The sequence below is a fragment of the Amblyraja radiata genome, chromosome 30 (assembly GCF_010909765.2).
Source record: "Amblyraja radiata isolate CabotCenter1 chromosome 30, sAmbRad1.1.pri, whole genome shotgun sequence".
Lineage (NCBI taxonomy): Eukaryota > Metazoa > Chordata > Chondrichthyes > Rajiformes > Rajidae > Amblyraja > Amblyraja radiata.
In genome coordinates, this window is record NC_045985.1 from 10,731,605 (window position 1) to 10,750,140 (window position 18,536).

At 44.9% G+C, this 18,536-nt stretch overlaps 1 protein-coding gene and 1 long non-coding RNA gene across 2 annotated transcripts in view; both read right to left on the reverse strand.

Moving 5' to 3' along the window:
- LOC116989957 overlaps positions 1-18,536 on the reverse strand; it is a 551,502-nt gene that overhangs the window by 394,756 nt on the left and 138,210 nt on the right. The window lies entirely within an intron of this gene.
- LOC116989876 lies at positions 7,982-8,665 on the reverse strand. Its single transcript, XR_004416353.1, has 3 exons — positions 8,524-8,665; positions 8,339-8,434; positions 7,982-8,030 (listed from the first exon to the last, which is right to left on the reverse strand). It is a non-coding gene; the product is annotated as an uncharacterized LOC116989876 (long non-coding RNA).

Genomic DNA, 18,536 nt, shown 5'->3' on the forward strand with positions numbered 1-18,536 from the left:
CCACATAAGAGATTAGTATACAAACTTAAAGCACACGGTATTGGGGGTTCAGTATTGATGTGGATAGAGAACTGGCTGGCAGACAGGAAGCAAAGAGTAGGAGTAAACGGGTCCTTTTCACAATGGCAGGCAGTGACTAGTGGGGTACCGCAAGGCTCAGTTCTGGGACCCCAGCTATTTACGATATATATTAATGATTTGGACGAGGGAATTGAATGCAACATCTCCAAATTTGCAGATGACATAAAGCTGGGGGTCAGTGTTAGCTGTGTGGAGGATGCTAGGAGGCTGCAAGGTGACTTGGATAGGCTGGGTGAGTGGGCAAATGCATGGCAGATGCAGTATAATGTGGATAAATGTGAGGTTATCCACTTTGGTGGCAAAAACAGGAAAGTAGACTATTATCTGAATGGTGGCCGATTAGGAAAGGGGGAGATGCAACGAGACCTGGGTGTCATGGTACACCAGTCATTAAAAGTAGGCATGCAGGTGCAGCAGGCAGTGAAGAAGGCGAATGGTATGTTAGCATTCATTGCAAAAGGATTTGAGTATAGGAGCAGGGAGGTTCTACTGCAGTTGTACAGGGTCTTGGTGAGACCACAACTGGAGTATTGCGTACAGTTTTGGTCTCCCAATCTGAGGAAGGATATTATTGCCATAGAGGGAGTACAAAGAAGGTTCACCAGACTGATTCCTGGGATGTCAGGACTTTCATATGAAGAAAGACTGGATAGACTTGGTTTGTACTCGCTAGAATTTGGAAGATTGAGGGGGGATCTTATAGAAACTTACAAAATTCTTAAGGGGTTGGACAGGCTAGATGCAGGAAGATTGTTCCCGATGTTGGGGAAGTCCAGAACAAGGGGTCACAGTTTAAGGATAAGGGGGGAAATCTTTTAGGACCGAGATGAGGAAAACATTTTTCACACAGAGAGTGGTGAATCTCTGGAATTCTCTGCACAGAAAGTAGTTGAGGCCAGTTCATTGGCTATATTTAAGAGGGAGTTAGATGTAGCCCTTGTGGCTAAAGGGATCAGGGGGTATGGAGAGAAGGCAGGGATGGGATACGGAGTTGGATGATCAGCCATGATCATATTGAATGGCGGTGCAGGCTCGAAGGGCCGAATGGCCTCTACTCCTGCACCTAATTTCTATGTTTCTATTTTTCATATATACCAATTTCTAAAACACTTCTATCCATCTACACGCTATAAATATTATGTCGGATTTTATTTGTAAATACATTTTAATTTATATCTATATCAAAAGTAAGATCTTGACCACTTCCGATATTATTCCGCCCTTCTATCTCCATCTATCCCCAAACACGCCTATACGCCGCTGTTGAATTCCGCACCAACACCGCTTGTGTCGCGTTGTTACTCGGGGGGAGTTTAGGACCCGGGGGAGCCCGGAGCTCAGGACCCGCCGCCCACCCGCGGCTGCTGTTGAACCCGCGGGAAGGGAGATTGTTTCAAGCTTTATATTTTCACAAAAGTAATTTCTGTTCCGTTGCCGGACGCGGTTAACGCGTTAAAATTGCCTGATCGACAGACAGACAGCTCTGATTTCAGTTGCAGTTTATTTCACTCTTCCCACATTTACATTTTTTTCACACACCCGGAGCGGAACCGGAGCAGATTCTCAGCCACTGGTTTACTCCACAAATCCAGAAGAAAGGATAAAGTTTCTCCGTGAATTTATTCCCAGTGAAGGTGTGGAGATGGGACTTGGTGTCCGCGTCGTAAAATGAAACTGTCCCGGACTCGTAACTGAGATAAACTCCCACCCTCCCGGGGATGGGACGGACGGGGAGAGGGGTTGGAGGGGAGGTGAGTGCATCAAACTGGTCACCCACCCGCCAGATGCTCCAGACTCCAGTCTCCGGGGTCAGTGTGACCTCTCCCTTCCTCTCCACAGACTCTGCGGCGACTCCCAGACTCCAGCCCCGACTCCCCGCCACCGCCACCTCCCAGTAATGTCTCCCCGATGTGAATCCCTCCGATCCCAGCACACACGCACTGCCTGTAAACCTCTTCCCGGTGTCAGGGAGAATCCTCCGGGTCCAGGTCCATCTCACCCTCTTCCGATCCTCAGACACCTCGAGCTGCGGATGCGCTGTTTCCACATCCAGGGTGACGGAGACTGGGGGGAGAAGCAGAGAATCAGAGAGTCCCCGGGGGTCGGGGGGAGACTCGGGCACAGGCGGGCGGACAACTGGAACCTTGCCCGGGGTTTCACCCCAACCACATCCGGTGGACAACAGACATCTTTATCAGAGTCTTTATCCAGGGAAGGAGAGGGGAATTTCGTGAGATGGGGGAGGGTGGACATGGAGGATCTCATTGTGCAGAGAGTGAGGAGGATTGCGAGATTGCGGTGGGGATGGAGAAATGAAGTGGGCTATTCAGATATGGAGGCAGATCGGAGGAAGAGGATATTGAGGTGAGTGGTAGTTTGAGGTTGTTAAAGAGGAGGTAGAGGTGTGGGGTGGAGTCGCCATGAGCATAGTGGATGGGAGGAGACATGAGGGGCCAGATGACCTGCCTCCGTTTCTTTGAGTGGTGGGTTAGGGGGAGGGAGGGGTGGCTTGGACCATGGAAGGAAGCAGAGGTTGAATGATCAGGTGTTAGACAGAATGGGTGGAGACTTTTGGTTGTAGGGTCGCTGAAAGAGAGGGGAATCACGGGTGGATTTGATGGGTGTGTACAACTAAGAACACACTGATCTCATTGTGAACCAATATATGAACTTCACTGAGGGACTTGACAACGTTGCGCCTATAAGGATGGTCCAGAAAGTGAAGGCAGGTGGGATCCACGGCGAGCTGGTGAAATGGATCCAAAATTGGCTTAGTGGTTGGAGGTAGAAGGTAGCGGTAGAAGGATGAGTTTTCTGCTTGGAGGTCTGTGACTGGTGGAGTGCAGCAGAGATCGGTGCTGCAGCAGGGATATCAAATCAAGAGTGCAGGTTTATCTTGAGAGCAAGGAATTTTAAAGTGGATCTGAGTAGTAAGTTTTCTTTACACTGAGAGTGGGTGACATCTGGAACATGCTACAGAGGAGGCGGTGGTGAGATCTAATCATTATATTTGAGGCACTTATCTAGGTGAGGTGCAGAAGAATACCAATGTAATGTGGGCAAATCGATTATTAAAGCTGGGAAACAGGTGAACATGGACGTGATGGGCCCAAAGGCCTGATTCTGTAATGTACAACCATGGCTCTCAGCTCCAAGAGCACTGAATGACTGAATCACCACAGCAACTGGTGCATGGAATATCAAAGGTTCCCCAGTCTCTGCGTGCAGTAATGTCTCCTTATCTCTGTCCTACATGGTGCAGCCCACATTCTGAGAGGGTGCCCATTCTCCACTCCCCTCAGACAGGGGAAATATCCTCCCCGCATCCAGCCCACTGAGCCCTGTAAGAACTTTGTGTTTCACTGAGATCTCCTCCTATACACCCGAACACTCGAGTACACAGGCCTAGTCTACACAATCTCACCCCACACAACAAACTCATTGTCCCAGGAACAAGTATTGTTAATCTTTGCTGCATTTCCTCTGTGTCAAGTCTGTCCATTTTTCAGTACACAGGAGCACAGGAACACAAGAAAACAGGAGCAGGATTAGGATCCGCTCCTCAGGCTTGCCCCTCCATTCAATGTGATCATGGCTGATCTAAGCTGGCACCAATTCCTCTTCTGTGTGAGTTCCCCATAATCTTAAATATTCGATCAATCAAATATTTATTTGTAGCCAAGTTGCACATATCCAATAACTCAGCCTTTTACCACCACCTTGGACACAACATCCCAGATATTCACTGCCCTCTGAGAGATGCAACTTCTACACACCGCATGAGAGGCCGCTCTGGAAGGTTGGATCTCATGGAATCCGGGGTGAACTAGCCGATGGAATACAACATTTACCTGAAGGTCGCAGACAGAGGATGTTTGTAGAGGGTTGTTTTTCAGACTGGAGACAGAGTCCACTGTTGTTCCTTATTTATATACACGATTGGGTGTGTATGTAGGTTGCACGGTTAGTCAGTTTGCAGATGGAACTAAAATTGGTGACATTGTGGAGAGTGAAGAAGGTTATCTGAGAGTAAATGGGATCTCGGTGAACTGGGCCAATGGGCTCAGGAACGGCAGGTGGGATTTATTCATGTGAAGGTGAGGTGATGCACTTTGCTGAGACAAACCAGGGCAGTACATACACAGTAAACGAGGAATTTTATAGAACTGAGAGATCGCGGGCTGCAGGTACACAGTGCCGTGGAAGATGCAACAGGGACAGGCAGGGTGGTGAAGATTGTGTTTGTCACTCATGCTTTCATAGGTCAGGATATTAAATACAGCGTTTGATACAATAAGGTTATTAGCAAATTAGAGAGGGTGCTAAAGTATTTACGATAATTTCATCAGGTCTGAAGAGCTGGGTTATTAGGAGACGTTGGACAGGCAGGGACATTTGTCTTTGGAGCCCGTCCGGGTGTTTTTTATAGATGTGTATAAGATCTATATAAAGCGCACAGATAGGGTGAATAGCCACAGTATTTCACCCAAAGCAATAGAGTATGAACGTCTGACTCTGTGATGCTTCCCAGCTGATGGGTTTAGTGGTATCTCCAATTTCCCTTCAGTCCACAATACTATTAATGTTTGCATCTAGGTATTGCTTAAAGATATCAGAAACAAGAATAATGGAAAAGGTACAAGCTTTACCTTGCTTGAAGTCATCAGATGTTTCTTTGAATGCCGTGTTGAACGAAACAGGGCAATGAAACTTTTCAATCGGCAAGGCTTCATCTACCACCGACAGTGGTTTGGCTTCATCACGAACCCTGCAAATATTGAACAGCTGGTTACAAACTGAGCATTAGAAATGTTTTGAGTTGTTCCACAAAAATTTACAATGTTTCCGTCAAGACAATGTCCTACCTTTGCTTGTGACCAGCTATCTCCTGAAAGAAATAAAACACAAATCTCAATTGAGTGAGATGAACCGTCCTCATCCCGACAGCGGGAATTTCACCAAATTTCTACAATCCTCTGATAATTCCCATTTCCCAACTCTTATCGCCATTGTCATGCAGACAGAAAGCGGATATTGTCGCAGAGATGTAGAACGATGGGGGAAAGCACAAAGAACGTTCATGAGAATGACGTCATAACTGAGAGGATGGAACTTAATGAAAAGACTGGGCAGGTCTTGGGATTTCATCCGTAGAAGTTTTCAGGAATGATGAGAGGGAATTTAATATTATCGGTGGATTTAAATGTGTGGGGATGAAATAATATCTCAAATTGAAGGGGAGACCAATAATCAAAGTTGAAATGTAACGTGGTCTTCAATAAATACCTAAAGGAATGCAGTCATGAGAACATGGACCTCACTTACATTGGAGGGACTGAAGCCAACAGCAGAGATACATTTAAATGCAAGCGGTGATAATTGCTCGGTTCTAAGCTTCCCCCCAGTCTAGTTTCAGTAAAAACACTGAATCAAACACTTGAATCAATTAATTGTATTCTACCAAAAGCACGCCACAGATCACACACTGTACCTATCCCACCGTGGGTTAGATCCCTGCGTCTATCTGTTCAAGCCCTCTAGGCCTTGCACAGACAGAGGCACTCCAGAAGGGTACCTGGTCCTGAGCGCTCTTCCACAAGATGGGCCCTGAGCCTCGTGACCAGGGACTTTTATATGCCCCGCGAACTCGAGGGGCCGAACCACACGGGGGTTGTCTCTTAATCACCCAATAGGGAGGTTTCACGGCAGTCGGGTCACGACCCATGACCGTACTGTTGCTACGCTACTCCAAATGGAGTACACGCGATGAACTGCAGGTAGGCACTTACCATTGTTTCCAGCGTAGCAACAAAACCCGCTGAAATTGTCAATTTTTGCCTGTAAATAATTACGGAAATGGGGATAAGCGTGAGGGACATTTAGCCTACTTCAGAATTCCAAAAGTGAGGAGAAATGACGGCAGATAGAAGCGAGAGCTGAAGGGACAACAACAGCCAGAGTGCTTGGCGAACATTGGCCGTTTGCTCACTGCATTTCATCAACTAAGGTGTTTTTTTCTTGATTCCTTTGGCATCTCAAAAGTTTCAGAAGTGATAAATCGGGCTGTAGTTTTTTTTAATCGCCCATGGGTTTTATATACAAAATGAAAACGCATCTGAAGAAAAATTTACAGCTAGATTTATCACCTGAGATTTTTTAGATACCAAAGGAATCAAGAAAAAACACAATAATGCCTGACTTGATGAAATGCAGTGAGCAAACGCGATAATTCCCAACATTTTCAATTCCGATATCTGCACGGCCAATGTTTATCAAGCACTTTAGCTGCTGTTGTCCCTTCAGTTCTCGCTTCTCTATACCTTCATTTCGCTTCACGCTTGGAATTCTAAAGTTGGGTACATGTCTCTCACACTTACCCCGACTCCCACAATTTTTTTCAGCGCAAAAATTCAACATTTTGGCGGTTTTTAACAGGTAGGAAAGTACACGTTTTTAGCATTAATAACATATACCGGAAATGACGGATGTCCTCCAGTTGGATTTAGCAGCTCCGTGCGTCGAGCCCTCTGACCCAATGACCTTTCGTGCAATCACCCTATTACAAATATCGATTAACCCCATACATAACAGGCATTTCCCTAACCCAATGATACAACAATTCAATACATTGTATTCACAACGGACTTCAAGATGAAGTCAACTTGGAAACATTTACCCTGATGAACAGAACTCTCAAACAAGGCTCAACAACCCATCCAATCAACACTTAGCAGAGTCAGACTCTGCAACATTATTTACAAGCTATTTACAAGGTATATGTCTGGTTTGCAGCCATCCAATCCATTCTATGCATTTTGTACCAGATTGACAGGATTTGCAAGGCTTCCCATTCTTTGCTTGCAAATTGTATCTAAGTTCCAGACTTCCTGGCATCTCTCGTAGCCTATCCCAGAGAGCAATTCCAATTTGACCAAATCTCCCAGCAAACCCTGAAACTTAACCCCATTTTGAAGTCCTGGCTGGTCCAATTTAGCCAGGATTAACAGTGGGGTAAACACATTAGGGCTCATGGAATTTGGGATATTGTTACCAGGTGTGGAGAATAGATAGGAGGGATGATGAGTGGAGCAGAAAACTTGACTGGGTAGGATGGGCCAAATGGCCTGTCCATGGTGTAGAATGGGATGTCATTCTATGGTGAAACAAGATGGACAAAACAAACAGAGCAATTTCCCCCAAGGTGACCACCCACTGCTGATGGGAACCGGATATAGATGATCAAACTGATGTCTGCGCCGCGTTCTAGGTTTCAATGTTAATCCCACAATGTGGTCATGGCTGATCTAGCCCAGGACTGAACTCCTCCTCTTTGCCTCATTCCCGTCAATTACAATTCCCCAAATTTCTTTTAAATGTATCCTCCTCTGATTTAAAAATATGTCTAACATGTAAAACGTTTCAGAATCTCTTGGTTGGACACTCCCAGATATTTACTGTCCTCTGGACCTTGGGATCAGATATAGGATCACCTGTCATTGTTCTAAACACCACATAATACAAACACCTCTCTACATTCCGGCCAGACAGTCCTGAGATCCCATAGATTCAGCGGGAGGCCAATTAGTTTCTGAACAACAACAGCTGGAACAGAGGGAACATTTACTCAGTTCCGAATTACTGGTAAATGCAGCATTTATTTCTGAAATGTCACCCACTGCAATTTCACTTCACCAAACTGTAGTGTAACCCCTCACCTTCAGAAACACCACACTGTTATTTTGATCCATCTGTTGCTGCAACTTTAAGAGTTCCTCCTGAATGGAATTTAAATTCTCTTGAATCTTTCCAAGATTTGTCTCCATTGTATTCAGAATCTTTTTCTCTTCCTCCTGGATATCTGCCAGTGTGCGCTGCTCTTTCTCAGTGAGAATCTGGTGCAGTTCAGCATACTGGGATGTGATCTTGGACTGAAGGTTGTGTGACTGTTCCTGTGAAATAAAAGGTGAAGATCAATATATAATGCCACTAATTGTGTTTCCTCACGACTTTACCGGTGACGTTTGGCCTGTGCATTTTTTATTTACTTTGGCAATTCAATAGTTTGTCTAAGGTAGACAAAAATACTGGAGGTACTCAACGGGTGAGGCAGCATCTATTGAGTAAAGCAATAGGCGATGTTTCGTGTCGAGACCCTTCTTCAGACTTCAGAAGCATTTAGACAGTTAGACCTATTATTACACGCATCACAGGGATCAAATCCACACAAGATCAGGAAATCGAAACTGGAAAGCCTCACCAGAACTCCAGAAATCTTCTGTTTCTGTTGCTGCTCCATTTGCTGGATCCCTGATTGCTTTTTTGTGAGAGACTGGATGGAAGATTTCGTCTGATCCTGGGATTGTGATTGAAAATCAGAGAATAAGTGTTAGATTATAAAGATGGAATTAAAGAATGACGCGATCAAAATCGGTTTGCTTTTACCTTGTATATTTCAGCAGCTTCATCCACCAGCATGAAGCGGTGATCTCTGTGTTCCCGCCCACCTGCACAAATCACACAGATCAGCTTCTTGTCAGTTTCACAAAACAGCTTCAGTTCTTCCTGATGTTCCCCGCACTGAAGTTTACTTTCCTTCTCTGTACGATTCAGGCTCAGTGTTCGAGCTTTCTCAGACAGTCTCGCCAAGGCCCGACTCACCCTGAGGGTGCGGTCTGTAAATTCCTCTCTACATTCCGGGCAGGAGTTTTTCCCCTCCCTGTCCCAACTCTGTGTGATGCAGGAGCGGCAGAAGTAGTGCCCACACTCCAGTGCCACCGGATCGGTGAAGAAAGCCAGGCAGATGGGACAAACTGCCTCCTCGGTTAAACCCTCGACCTGGTCTTTCGAAGCCATTTTAACATTTGATTTTAACCATCCACTTCCTGGTTTAAAACGCATTCCCATTCGCTGAAACTGCTGACACTGCGCACGCAGCCGTCTCGGGGAATGAATGTAATTCGGCTGCAAGTGTTCAGTGTGAAGATGCAGAAACATGGAACTGCAGATGCTGCTTCACAACAAAAAGGCACAAAGTGCTGGATTAACTCAGCGGGTCAAGTAGCACCTCTGGAGAACATGGACAGGTGATGTTTCGGGTCTGGACCCTTCTTCAGACTGATTGTAGGGGCGGTGGGTGGGAGATGGAAGAACGATGGAAGGAAGGGGGCAGGACAAAGCCTGGCTGGTAATAGGTTGACACAGTTGAGGGGGAGAGGGGGGAGTTGATCGGCAGACGGTTGGACAAAGTCCAGAGATGAAAGACAGAAAGTCTGTGACAAAATGATCGAGGACTTGCGAATTGTGTCCTGATCTTCAAACACTCTTCTCCTCAGACGGCCAAAGGTTGTGCAGGTGCACTGAAGGCGCTGGTGAATTTCACCATCAATGTCTGCCTTCCTCTGGGAAGAGGAGCGCCGGCCACAGGACCCGAGGGTCACCATCGTTACGACCATTTTAAAGGAAGGAGACAAATCCACCCGCGGAAACTATGGAGGGTTCTTCTCCCGCTCTCTACCACAGGGAGGGGTCAGTTACACATTAAAGTGGCCTGAATATAGATGAAAGCGGAGAGTAGCGCTTGGGACAATATAAGGCAGGATAAAGAGCTGGGGGAAACTGCAGAGTAGATTCACGAAGGTGGTGCCAGGATTTGAGGGCCTGAGCGCAAGGGAGAGGTTGGGCAGGGAAGGATTTATTAATTGGAGCGCCGGTGGCTGAAGTGCATGGGATCAAGAGGTGAATGGATAGGGTGAATGCACAGTCTTTTACCCGGAGTAGTGGAGTCGAGAACTAGAGGACACAGGCTTGTGGTGAGAGGTGCAAGATTTAATCGGAACCGGAGGAACAATATTTTCACACAGAAGGTCGTGGGGAAATGGAACAAGCTGCCAGAGGAGGTCAGTGAGGCTGGACAACAACGTGTGGGCGGGATTTAAGACCCGGGGGAGCCCGGAGCTGTGGAACGATCAATGAAAGGGGCGGGGCCCGGCTGAGGGGAGGCGGAGCTCAGCCCCGTCAATCACAGCCCTGACCAGAAAGCCGATGTCATTTGTAATCAGCTTCGGGTAAATTTCATTCCCTTAAACTAAATACATCCGTGTTTCCTATCGTGAATTGTTCAGTATATTAGGCTGCACACTAACATCACTTCTGCAGCAAACACTGTAATGAAGAAGGATCCGAAACGTCACCCATTCCTTCTCTCCAGAGATGCTGCCTGTCCCGCTGAGTTATTCCAGCATTGTGTGTTTATGTCTGTCTTCGGTTTAAACCAGCATCTGCAGTTCCTTTCTACACACTATAATTCTATTTAACAGTCTCATGGTCAAACTTGAATTCACTCAACGACTCAATTATACTCTATTGTCACATGTAGCTAGGCGCGGTGAAATGCTTTGTTTTTGCATGCAATCCGGTAAAATACAGACCTCACCTGGGCGGTACAGAGAGAGTGGCCACGTTTCTGGCGCCGACTAGGTTGCGAGAAGTTCATGGAACAGTCTATATTTCCCCGCAGCGGTGAACCAGGCCCCGCCGCACCAGGCAGCAGGAGCCCCCGCGCCGAGTCCCCCTTCGTTCTCGGCTGCCCCCCGCCGGGTTGCTCTCGGCTTGGAATGGTTCAGGGCTATTTTCCCAGCGTGGAAAAGTCAATGACGGGACGACATATATTTTAACACAGTAGGGGGATCTTTCAAGGAGATGTGCGGGGCATGTTTTATCACACGGGGTGGTGGGTGCCTGGAACGCGCTGCTGGAGTGGTGGTCGAGGCACATACGGAGGAGGCATTGCAGTCTGATGTGGGCTGAAGGAACTGTTCTGGTTCTATGTGGCCGTCAACAAAACCGACAGGTTCATTAGAGCTCCTATTCTCAGCTTCTTACCCACAACCATTAGATTCTTGAACCGACCTGCACTGCCCGCGTTTGCCCCATATCCCTCTAACCTGTCCTATCCAAGTACCTGTCTAAATGCTTCTAAAACGTTCCAATAGAACCGGCCTCAACTACCTCCTCCTGGGAAAAACTGCAGAGTAGATTTACGAAGATGTTGCCAGGATTTGAGGGCCAGAGCGAAAGGGAGAGGTTCGGCAGGGAAGGATTTATTAAATTAATCTATTGAACATTGGAAATTTATCACCAATGCGTCCACTATTTCCAGAGCCACCTCCCTGAGGACCCTGGGATGCAGACCATCAAGCCCAGGGGATTTATCATCCTTCAGTCCCACTACTATTTCTCACCTAATGAAAATGTCTTTCAGTTCCTCTACCCCCTTAGATCCTCTGTCCTCCAGTACATCTGGGAGATTGTGTCTTCTTTAGTGAAGACAGATCCGAAGTACCTGATCAACTCTTCTGCCATTTCTTTGTTACCCATAATAATTTCACCCGTGTCTGCCTTCAAGGGACCCACATTTGACTTTGCTACTATTTTTCCCTTAACATATCTAAAGACGCTTTTACTTTCCTTCTTTATATTCCGGGCCAGCTTCCATCCGTACTTCATCTTTTCAGCCCGTATTGCCCGTTTTGTTTCCTTCTGATGTCCTATGAAAGTTTCCCAATCCTCTGGCTTCCGGCTACTCTTTGCTGTGTTATACATCTTTTCTTTTAGTTTTATTCTATCCCTAACTTCTCTTGTCAGCCACGGTTGCCTCCTACTCCCCTTAGATTCTTTCTTCCATTTTGGAATGAAACGATCCTGCATCTTCCGGATTATGCCCAGAAATTCCTGCCATTGCTGTTCCACTATCATTCCTGCTAGGATCCCTTTCCAGTCTACCTTGGCCAGCTCCCCTCTCATGCCTTCATAGCCCCCTTCTTATACTTCTTCTCCTTCTTCTCTTTATTTTTATACTGTCCTTGACTTCCCTTGTCAGTCCATTGCTCCCCTTCGAATCTCTCTTCCCCTTTGGAACAGAGCTTTTAAGGCATATATTCGTGGACAAATTATTTCATACTCCACGGGATTTTAAAAAACGACTAAAAATGAAATATGTACATTGGCTGATGAGATTAAAGAAATTGATTAAAAATATTCAATAGCTCCAAGTCTAGAGCTCCATAAGAATAGAGTTGAACTTCAACTGAGACATGTTGTTATTAGTATCACCGATTGAGAATCAGCTACTTAAAACCAAAAGTCAATTTTATATACATGGCGATAAATCTGGCAAATTACTGGCCAATCAGTCGAAAGTTGTGTCAGCCAAACGTCAGATTATTAAAGTGAGTAAACGGGATGGTACATTGACTGTAGACCATGATGAAATTAATAAATCCTTTCAGGAATTTTATACCTCCCTATACCAATCAGAATTTCCTACTGATTCCAATATAATGCATGAGTTATTAAAGAAACTGACCTTGCCAAATTTACCACATAATGAGTCTCTGTTGTTAGATGAACCCATCACGGAGGAAGAATTACAGAAAGCAATCCTTTCATGAATTCTGGTAAAGCTCCCGGTCTGGATGGGTTTACAGTGGAATATATAAAGTATTTTTCGAGTTTACTGTCCCCTGGCTATGCAAGGTTTTTAAAGAAGCCTTTTTAATGAATCCTCAATCCTTTATGAAGCATCTATTGCTTTAATTCTTAAAAAAGATAAAGACCCTACTGATGTTACATCATATAGACCTATATCACTGTTAAATGTAGATTCCAAAATTCTTTCAAAAAATATTAGCTATGTGATTGGAAAATACTTTACCACAAATTATTTCCGAAGATCAGACAGGTTTTATTAAAAATTGTTACTCATACTTTAATGTTAGGAGATTAATGAATATTGTATATACAGCATGAAATAAAACTCCAGAATGTGTCATTTCACTTGATGTTGAGAAGGCATTTGATAGATTATAATGGGAATACTTATTCAATACAATTGAAAAATTTATGACTGGTCCAAAATGTATCTCTTGGATCAAGCTGATATATCATATATATCAAGCTTCTGTACTTACCAGTAATCAGAAATCCCCTTTTTTCGGGCTCTTTCGAGGTAATAGACGGGCTGTCCTTTATTGTTTGATATCACTTTGGAACCTTTGGCCACCGCTATTAGGTAATCCCCTAATATTTTTGGTATTGTTGGTGAGAATAAGACGCATAAGCTATCTCTCTATGCAGATGATCTGTTATTATTTATCTCTAACCCGGAAAAATCTATTCCTGCAATAGTAGCACCACTTAATCAATTTAGTAGTGTTTCTGGTTATAAACTAAATCTTAGTAAGAGTGCGCTTTTTCCATTAAACAATCACATTTCGACTTATGGACAGTTTCCATTTAGATTGACTACCGACTGTTCTACTTATTTAGGCATTAAGATTACCAAGAAACACAAGGATCTATTTAAAGCCAATTTTATTATTGGAAAGTAATTTTTGACACTATTTCTGTAGTTTTAGGTATTGATTTACAACCTCAATCTATTACTACAATTTTTGGGCTATCAACGTTAGATTCTACTTATCTGTTCCATTCTGCCCAATTACTACATTAATTGCCAGATCTTATTTAATGGGAAAGACTCTAATCCTCCTACCACGTTTCATTGGTACTCTGAAACGATATCATGTTTAAATTTAGAAAAAATCAAGAGTGACATTGTTGAACCCTTGGTTAAATTTGATAGGACTTGGGGAAGCTTTATTCAACATGTTCACACAATATAAACTGTTCCCTCTCCAACCATTATAATTATTTTACGGTGGGACGGACTTGATGACAAACAGGGACTTCAATTGTTGAAATTCTTTGCAGCCCAGATTTTGTTTTGCGTTTAGGGGGTTCTCTTTTCTTTTAATTCTTTTTATCTTTTTGTTTTTATATATACAAGTTCTCTTTTAAACACTTAACTATATTTACATGGAGACCGGGAGGTCTATACCCAATGTGTATTTCGACACTGGACTCATACTTGGGTTATACCTGTTATTAATGTAATCCTGATCCCTATGTATCAATATCACTGTTGTGTTTATCATTATTGTTTTTTTTTGTGTTTAGTTTTTGTTTTTGAAAATAATTAATAAAAATATTTAAAAAGGAACATAGCCGTGCTGTCCTCCACTTCTGTAGGCTGCGTCCAGTCCACGTGCTCGGCCTCCTGGAGCAGCGCCTGGTCCAGCCGGGCCCCAGTCTGCTGCGGGGCCTCCAGCGGCCCACTCCCCCGTCAAGGCCTTTTAGCCCCTTCTGCAGCCGGTCTGCGCACCGGCCCTCCCTCCCTTCCAGGCGGGTTTCCAGTCAGCGGTACCCTGTACCTCTAGTCTAGAGGTCGGCAACATTGTTCTGCATAGGGGCCAGGACGCATGTCTGTGAGCAGATGGCGGGCCACATGTAATCACGTGTACACATGGATCCTGCCCCGGATGGCAGGCATCAAATCACATGTACAAAGAAGGTAGACAAAAACGCTAGAGAAACTCAGCGGGTGAGGCAGCCTCATGCAATCCTTACGTGTCTCATCCGCTGAGTTTCTCCAGCATTTTTGTCTGCCTTCGATTTTTCCAGCATCTGCAGTTCTTTCATAGAAACATAGAAATTAGGTGCAGGAGTAGGCCATTCTGCCCTTCGAGCCTGCACCGCCATTCAATATGATCATGGCTGATCATCCAACTCAGTATCCTGTACCTGCCTTCTCTCCATACCCCCTGATCCCTTTAGCCACAAGGGCCACATCTAACTCCCTCTTAAATATAGCCAATGAACTGGCCTGAACTTCCTTCTGTGGCAGAGAATTCCAGAGATTCACCTCTCTCTGTGCGAAAAATGTTTTTCTCAACTCGGTCCTAAAAGATTTCCCCCTGATCCTTAAACTGTGACTCCCTGTTCTGGACTTCCCCCAACATCGGGAACAATCTTCCTGCATCTAGCCTGTCCAACCCCTTAAGAATTTTGTACGTTTCTATAAGATCCCCCCTCAATCTTCTAAATGCTAGCGAGTACAAGCCGAGTCTCTCCAGTCTTTCTTCATATGAAAGTCCTGACATCCCAGGAATCAGTCTGATGAACCTTCTTTGTACTCCTTCTATGGCAAGAATGTATTTTATCAGATTAGGAGACCAAAACTGTTCTTAGCCGAATGGCGTAATCCTGCACCTATTTTTTAAGGTTTCCTCCTCCCCCCCCCCCCTGCATTGATTGCAGCTTCTGCCTCCCCTCCCACCGCCCAGTCTTGAGTTCCTCATCTTTGGGATGCGAGGGGAAACCCACGCGGTCGCAGGGAGTACGTGCAGATACCACATAGACAGCACCCAAAGTCAGGATCAAAGCCGGGTCTCTGACACTGGGAGACAGCAGGTCTACTACCTACACTGTGTGCTGCCCTAGAACCCTATTCCACAAGATGGTGCAGTGGAAGCTATATCCATCTCTCCCCCATCCTATTCTCCGACCAGCCTGACTGTCCCCCTGGTTATATTTTACTTTGTACATCTCATTGTCACCTTCACCTCAGCCAACAATGACCCATTCTACATTTTCCTTGAACTTTGTCCCCTTTGATCTTGCGTTTCACACCTTACCCTTCCATACCTCCGTATCTCCGGGGCTATGTATAAACACTCCTGTAATATTTACATGGTAAATCCAAAATGTATAAAAATGGCTTTTATTAAAATCTGGCAATGTGCACTTTAACCACATGTGATTTTTTTCTATTACAAATCTCAAATTGTGGAGTACAGAGGCGAATAAATAAATGATGGGTCTTTGTCCCAAACATTATGGAGGGGACTGTAGATAGATTATTGATTAGTACGGGTGTCAGAGGTTATGGGGAGAAGGCAGGAGAATGGGGTTAGGAGGGAGAGATAGATCAGCCACAATGGAATGGCGGGGTAGACTTGATGGGCCGAATGGCCTTCTACTCCTATCACTTATGATTTTGACCCCAAAGGGGACGATGCCCTTTCCCTCTCCTCTCCCGGTGCACTAACACCATCCGACACAACACACCACCTACACACAATTTGTAGCTTTTACCGAAGCCAATTAACCTGCAAATCTGCACGTCTTTGGAGTGTGGGAGGAAACCCACCGCAGGCAGGTCACAGGGGAAGGAACGCACAAAGTCCACACAGACAGTACAGTACACCGGCCCCCGGCGCTTCATTCAATGTCCCCCACGCTACCTCCAGTGTTGAGCAAGACCAATTTTATTTCAATACATCCGATCTGTGGCGGGGGGGTGAAGAGACTCCCACATGTGTGACTGTGTTGAGGGAAGGGGGAGGACACAAGGGGGGGGAGGGGAGGTGGAGGACGGTACAAAGACAGTCCACACCGTGCCACCTGTCTCGGGCCCTACGGGGACAGATGTCTACCCTACGCCCCCTCCTTTCCCCGACCTTCCATGGGTCTCGATCACGCGCTCCCCAGCGACTAATATTTGCCCCCCTCCACTCCCCCGAATCCTCCTCCAACTCTCTCCTCCCCTCTCTAACCTCCCACCCTCTCTCTCTCCCACCCCCCTCCTCAGTCCTCCCCCTCCTCAGTCTTGCCCATTCTCCCTCTCCGCTCCTTCCACTCTCCCCCTCCCCCTCCAATCCTCTCATTTTCTCCTCTCCTCTTAACTCTTTTCTCCCCTCTCTCTCGCCCCCTCCATTCACGAATTAGCTGCGGGATTATCGTGCAAACCTGTGGTTCCGCCCGTGCGTCCGTAATTTTGGTGTAATGCTTTTATTCACGTTTGTTGTGCCATGTCTAGCCCTGGTTTTGTAATTTGTTTAATTTGGTTTAGAGATACAGCGCGGATACAGGCCATTCGGCCCACTGAGACCGTACCGACCAGCGATCCCCACACATCAACACTATCCTACACACACTATGGACAATTTACATTTATACCAAGCCAATTAACCTACAGAACTGTACGTATCTAGAGCGTTGGAGGAAACCGAAGATGTCGGAGAAAACCCATGTAGGAATGTACAAACCTCGCACATACAAGCACCCGTAGTCAGGATTGAACCCGGGTCTCTGGCGCCATAAGGCAGTAGATCTAACGTCAATTTAGTAAGTTTAGTTTATTGTCACGTGTATCGAGGTACAGTGAAAATCCTTTGTTGCGTGCTAACCAGTCAGCAGAAAGACAACACATGATTACAATTGATCCATTTACAGTGTTTAGATACATGATAAGGGAATAACGTTTAGTGCAAGGTATAGCCAGCAAAGTTTGATCAAGGGTCATCAAAGAGGTAGATCGTAATTCAGCACTGCTATGTGGTTGTGGTAGGATGATTCAGTTGCCTGATAACAGCTGACCCTGAAATCTGGTGGTGAACGTGTTCACTCTTTTCGCACTACGTCATAATGCCACCCTAAAGATGCTTTATAAAGATGTTTTATTTTTGCTCCAGTAAAATTATTATTATTATTTTTCTTTATTTTTTTAGAAGTAAAGTACATTACATTATTACAAGCCAAATATAACGTATTACATTTCTTGTACCACTTCATTTTTTAAGCTTTCAAAAGAGAAAAAAGTAAAGAAAGTGAGAAAGAGTCGTGTTTGCGTGAAAAAGTGATCAAGAAAAAAGACCCATTACGCGAAGAGTTAGAGAAAAAAGTTAAGAAATAGGCCGTAGAAAAGACAAAAGAGAAAATGAAACAAAAGCTCTATTAAGAAGACAGAGCAGAAAGGGATATACCAACTTCGTATTTTTCATCCCCCCCTTACCATAACCTGAAACCATTTCTTTTCAGAGTACTGTTGCATCTTATACTTGTAGTAAGTCGATAAATGCAGACCACGTCTTTTGGAAGTGGTCTGATTTGCCTGCAAGAAGGAGTCTCATATCTTCCAGGTGTTATGTTTCTAACATATTTGAAATCCACATATTTATTGTTGGTATAGGGGCGTTTTTACAGAATTTAAGTATAAGTTTTTTTCCCGTTATTAACCTGTAATTAAATAGATTCTTTTGAAACACAGTTAGTTCAGGGCTGCCCTCCATTGTTCCAAAAATAATCAATTCTGCTTTTGGTATCAATTTTATTTTAAATAATTTTGTGAAGATTTCAAAAATCTCAGTCCAAATTTTTGAATTTTTATACAAAAAACAAGTGAGTGTGTACAATTTTGGTCTCCTAATCTGAGGAAATACATTCTTGCCATAGAGGGAGTACCGAGAAGGTTCACCAGACTGATTCCTGGGGTGGCAGGACTTTCATATGAAGTAAGAATGGATAGACTCGGCTTGTACACGCTAGAATTTAGAAGATTGAGGGGGGATCTTATAGAAACTTACAAAATTCTTAAGGGGTTGGACAGGCTAGATGCAGGAAGATTATTCCCGATGTTGGGGAAGTCCAGAACTAGGGGTCACAGTTTAAGGATAAGAGGGAAGTCTTTTGGGACCGAGTAAAGAATATCATTTTTTACACAGAGAGTGGTGAATCTGTGGAGTTCTCTGCCACAGAAGGTAGTTGAGGCCAGTTCA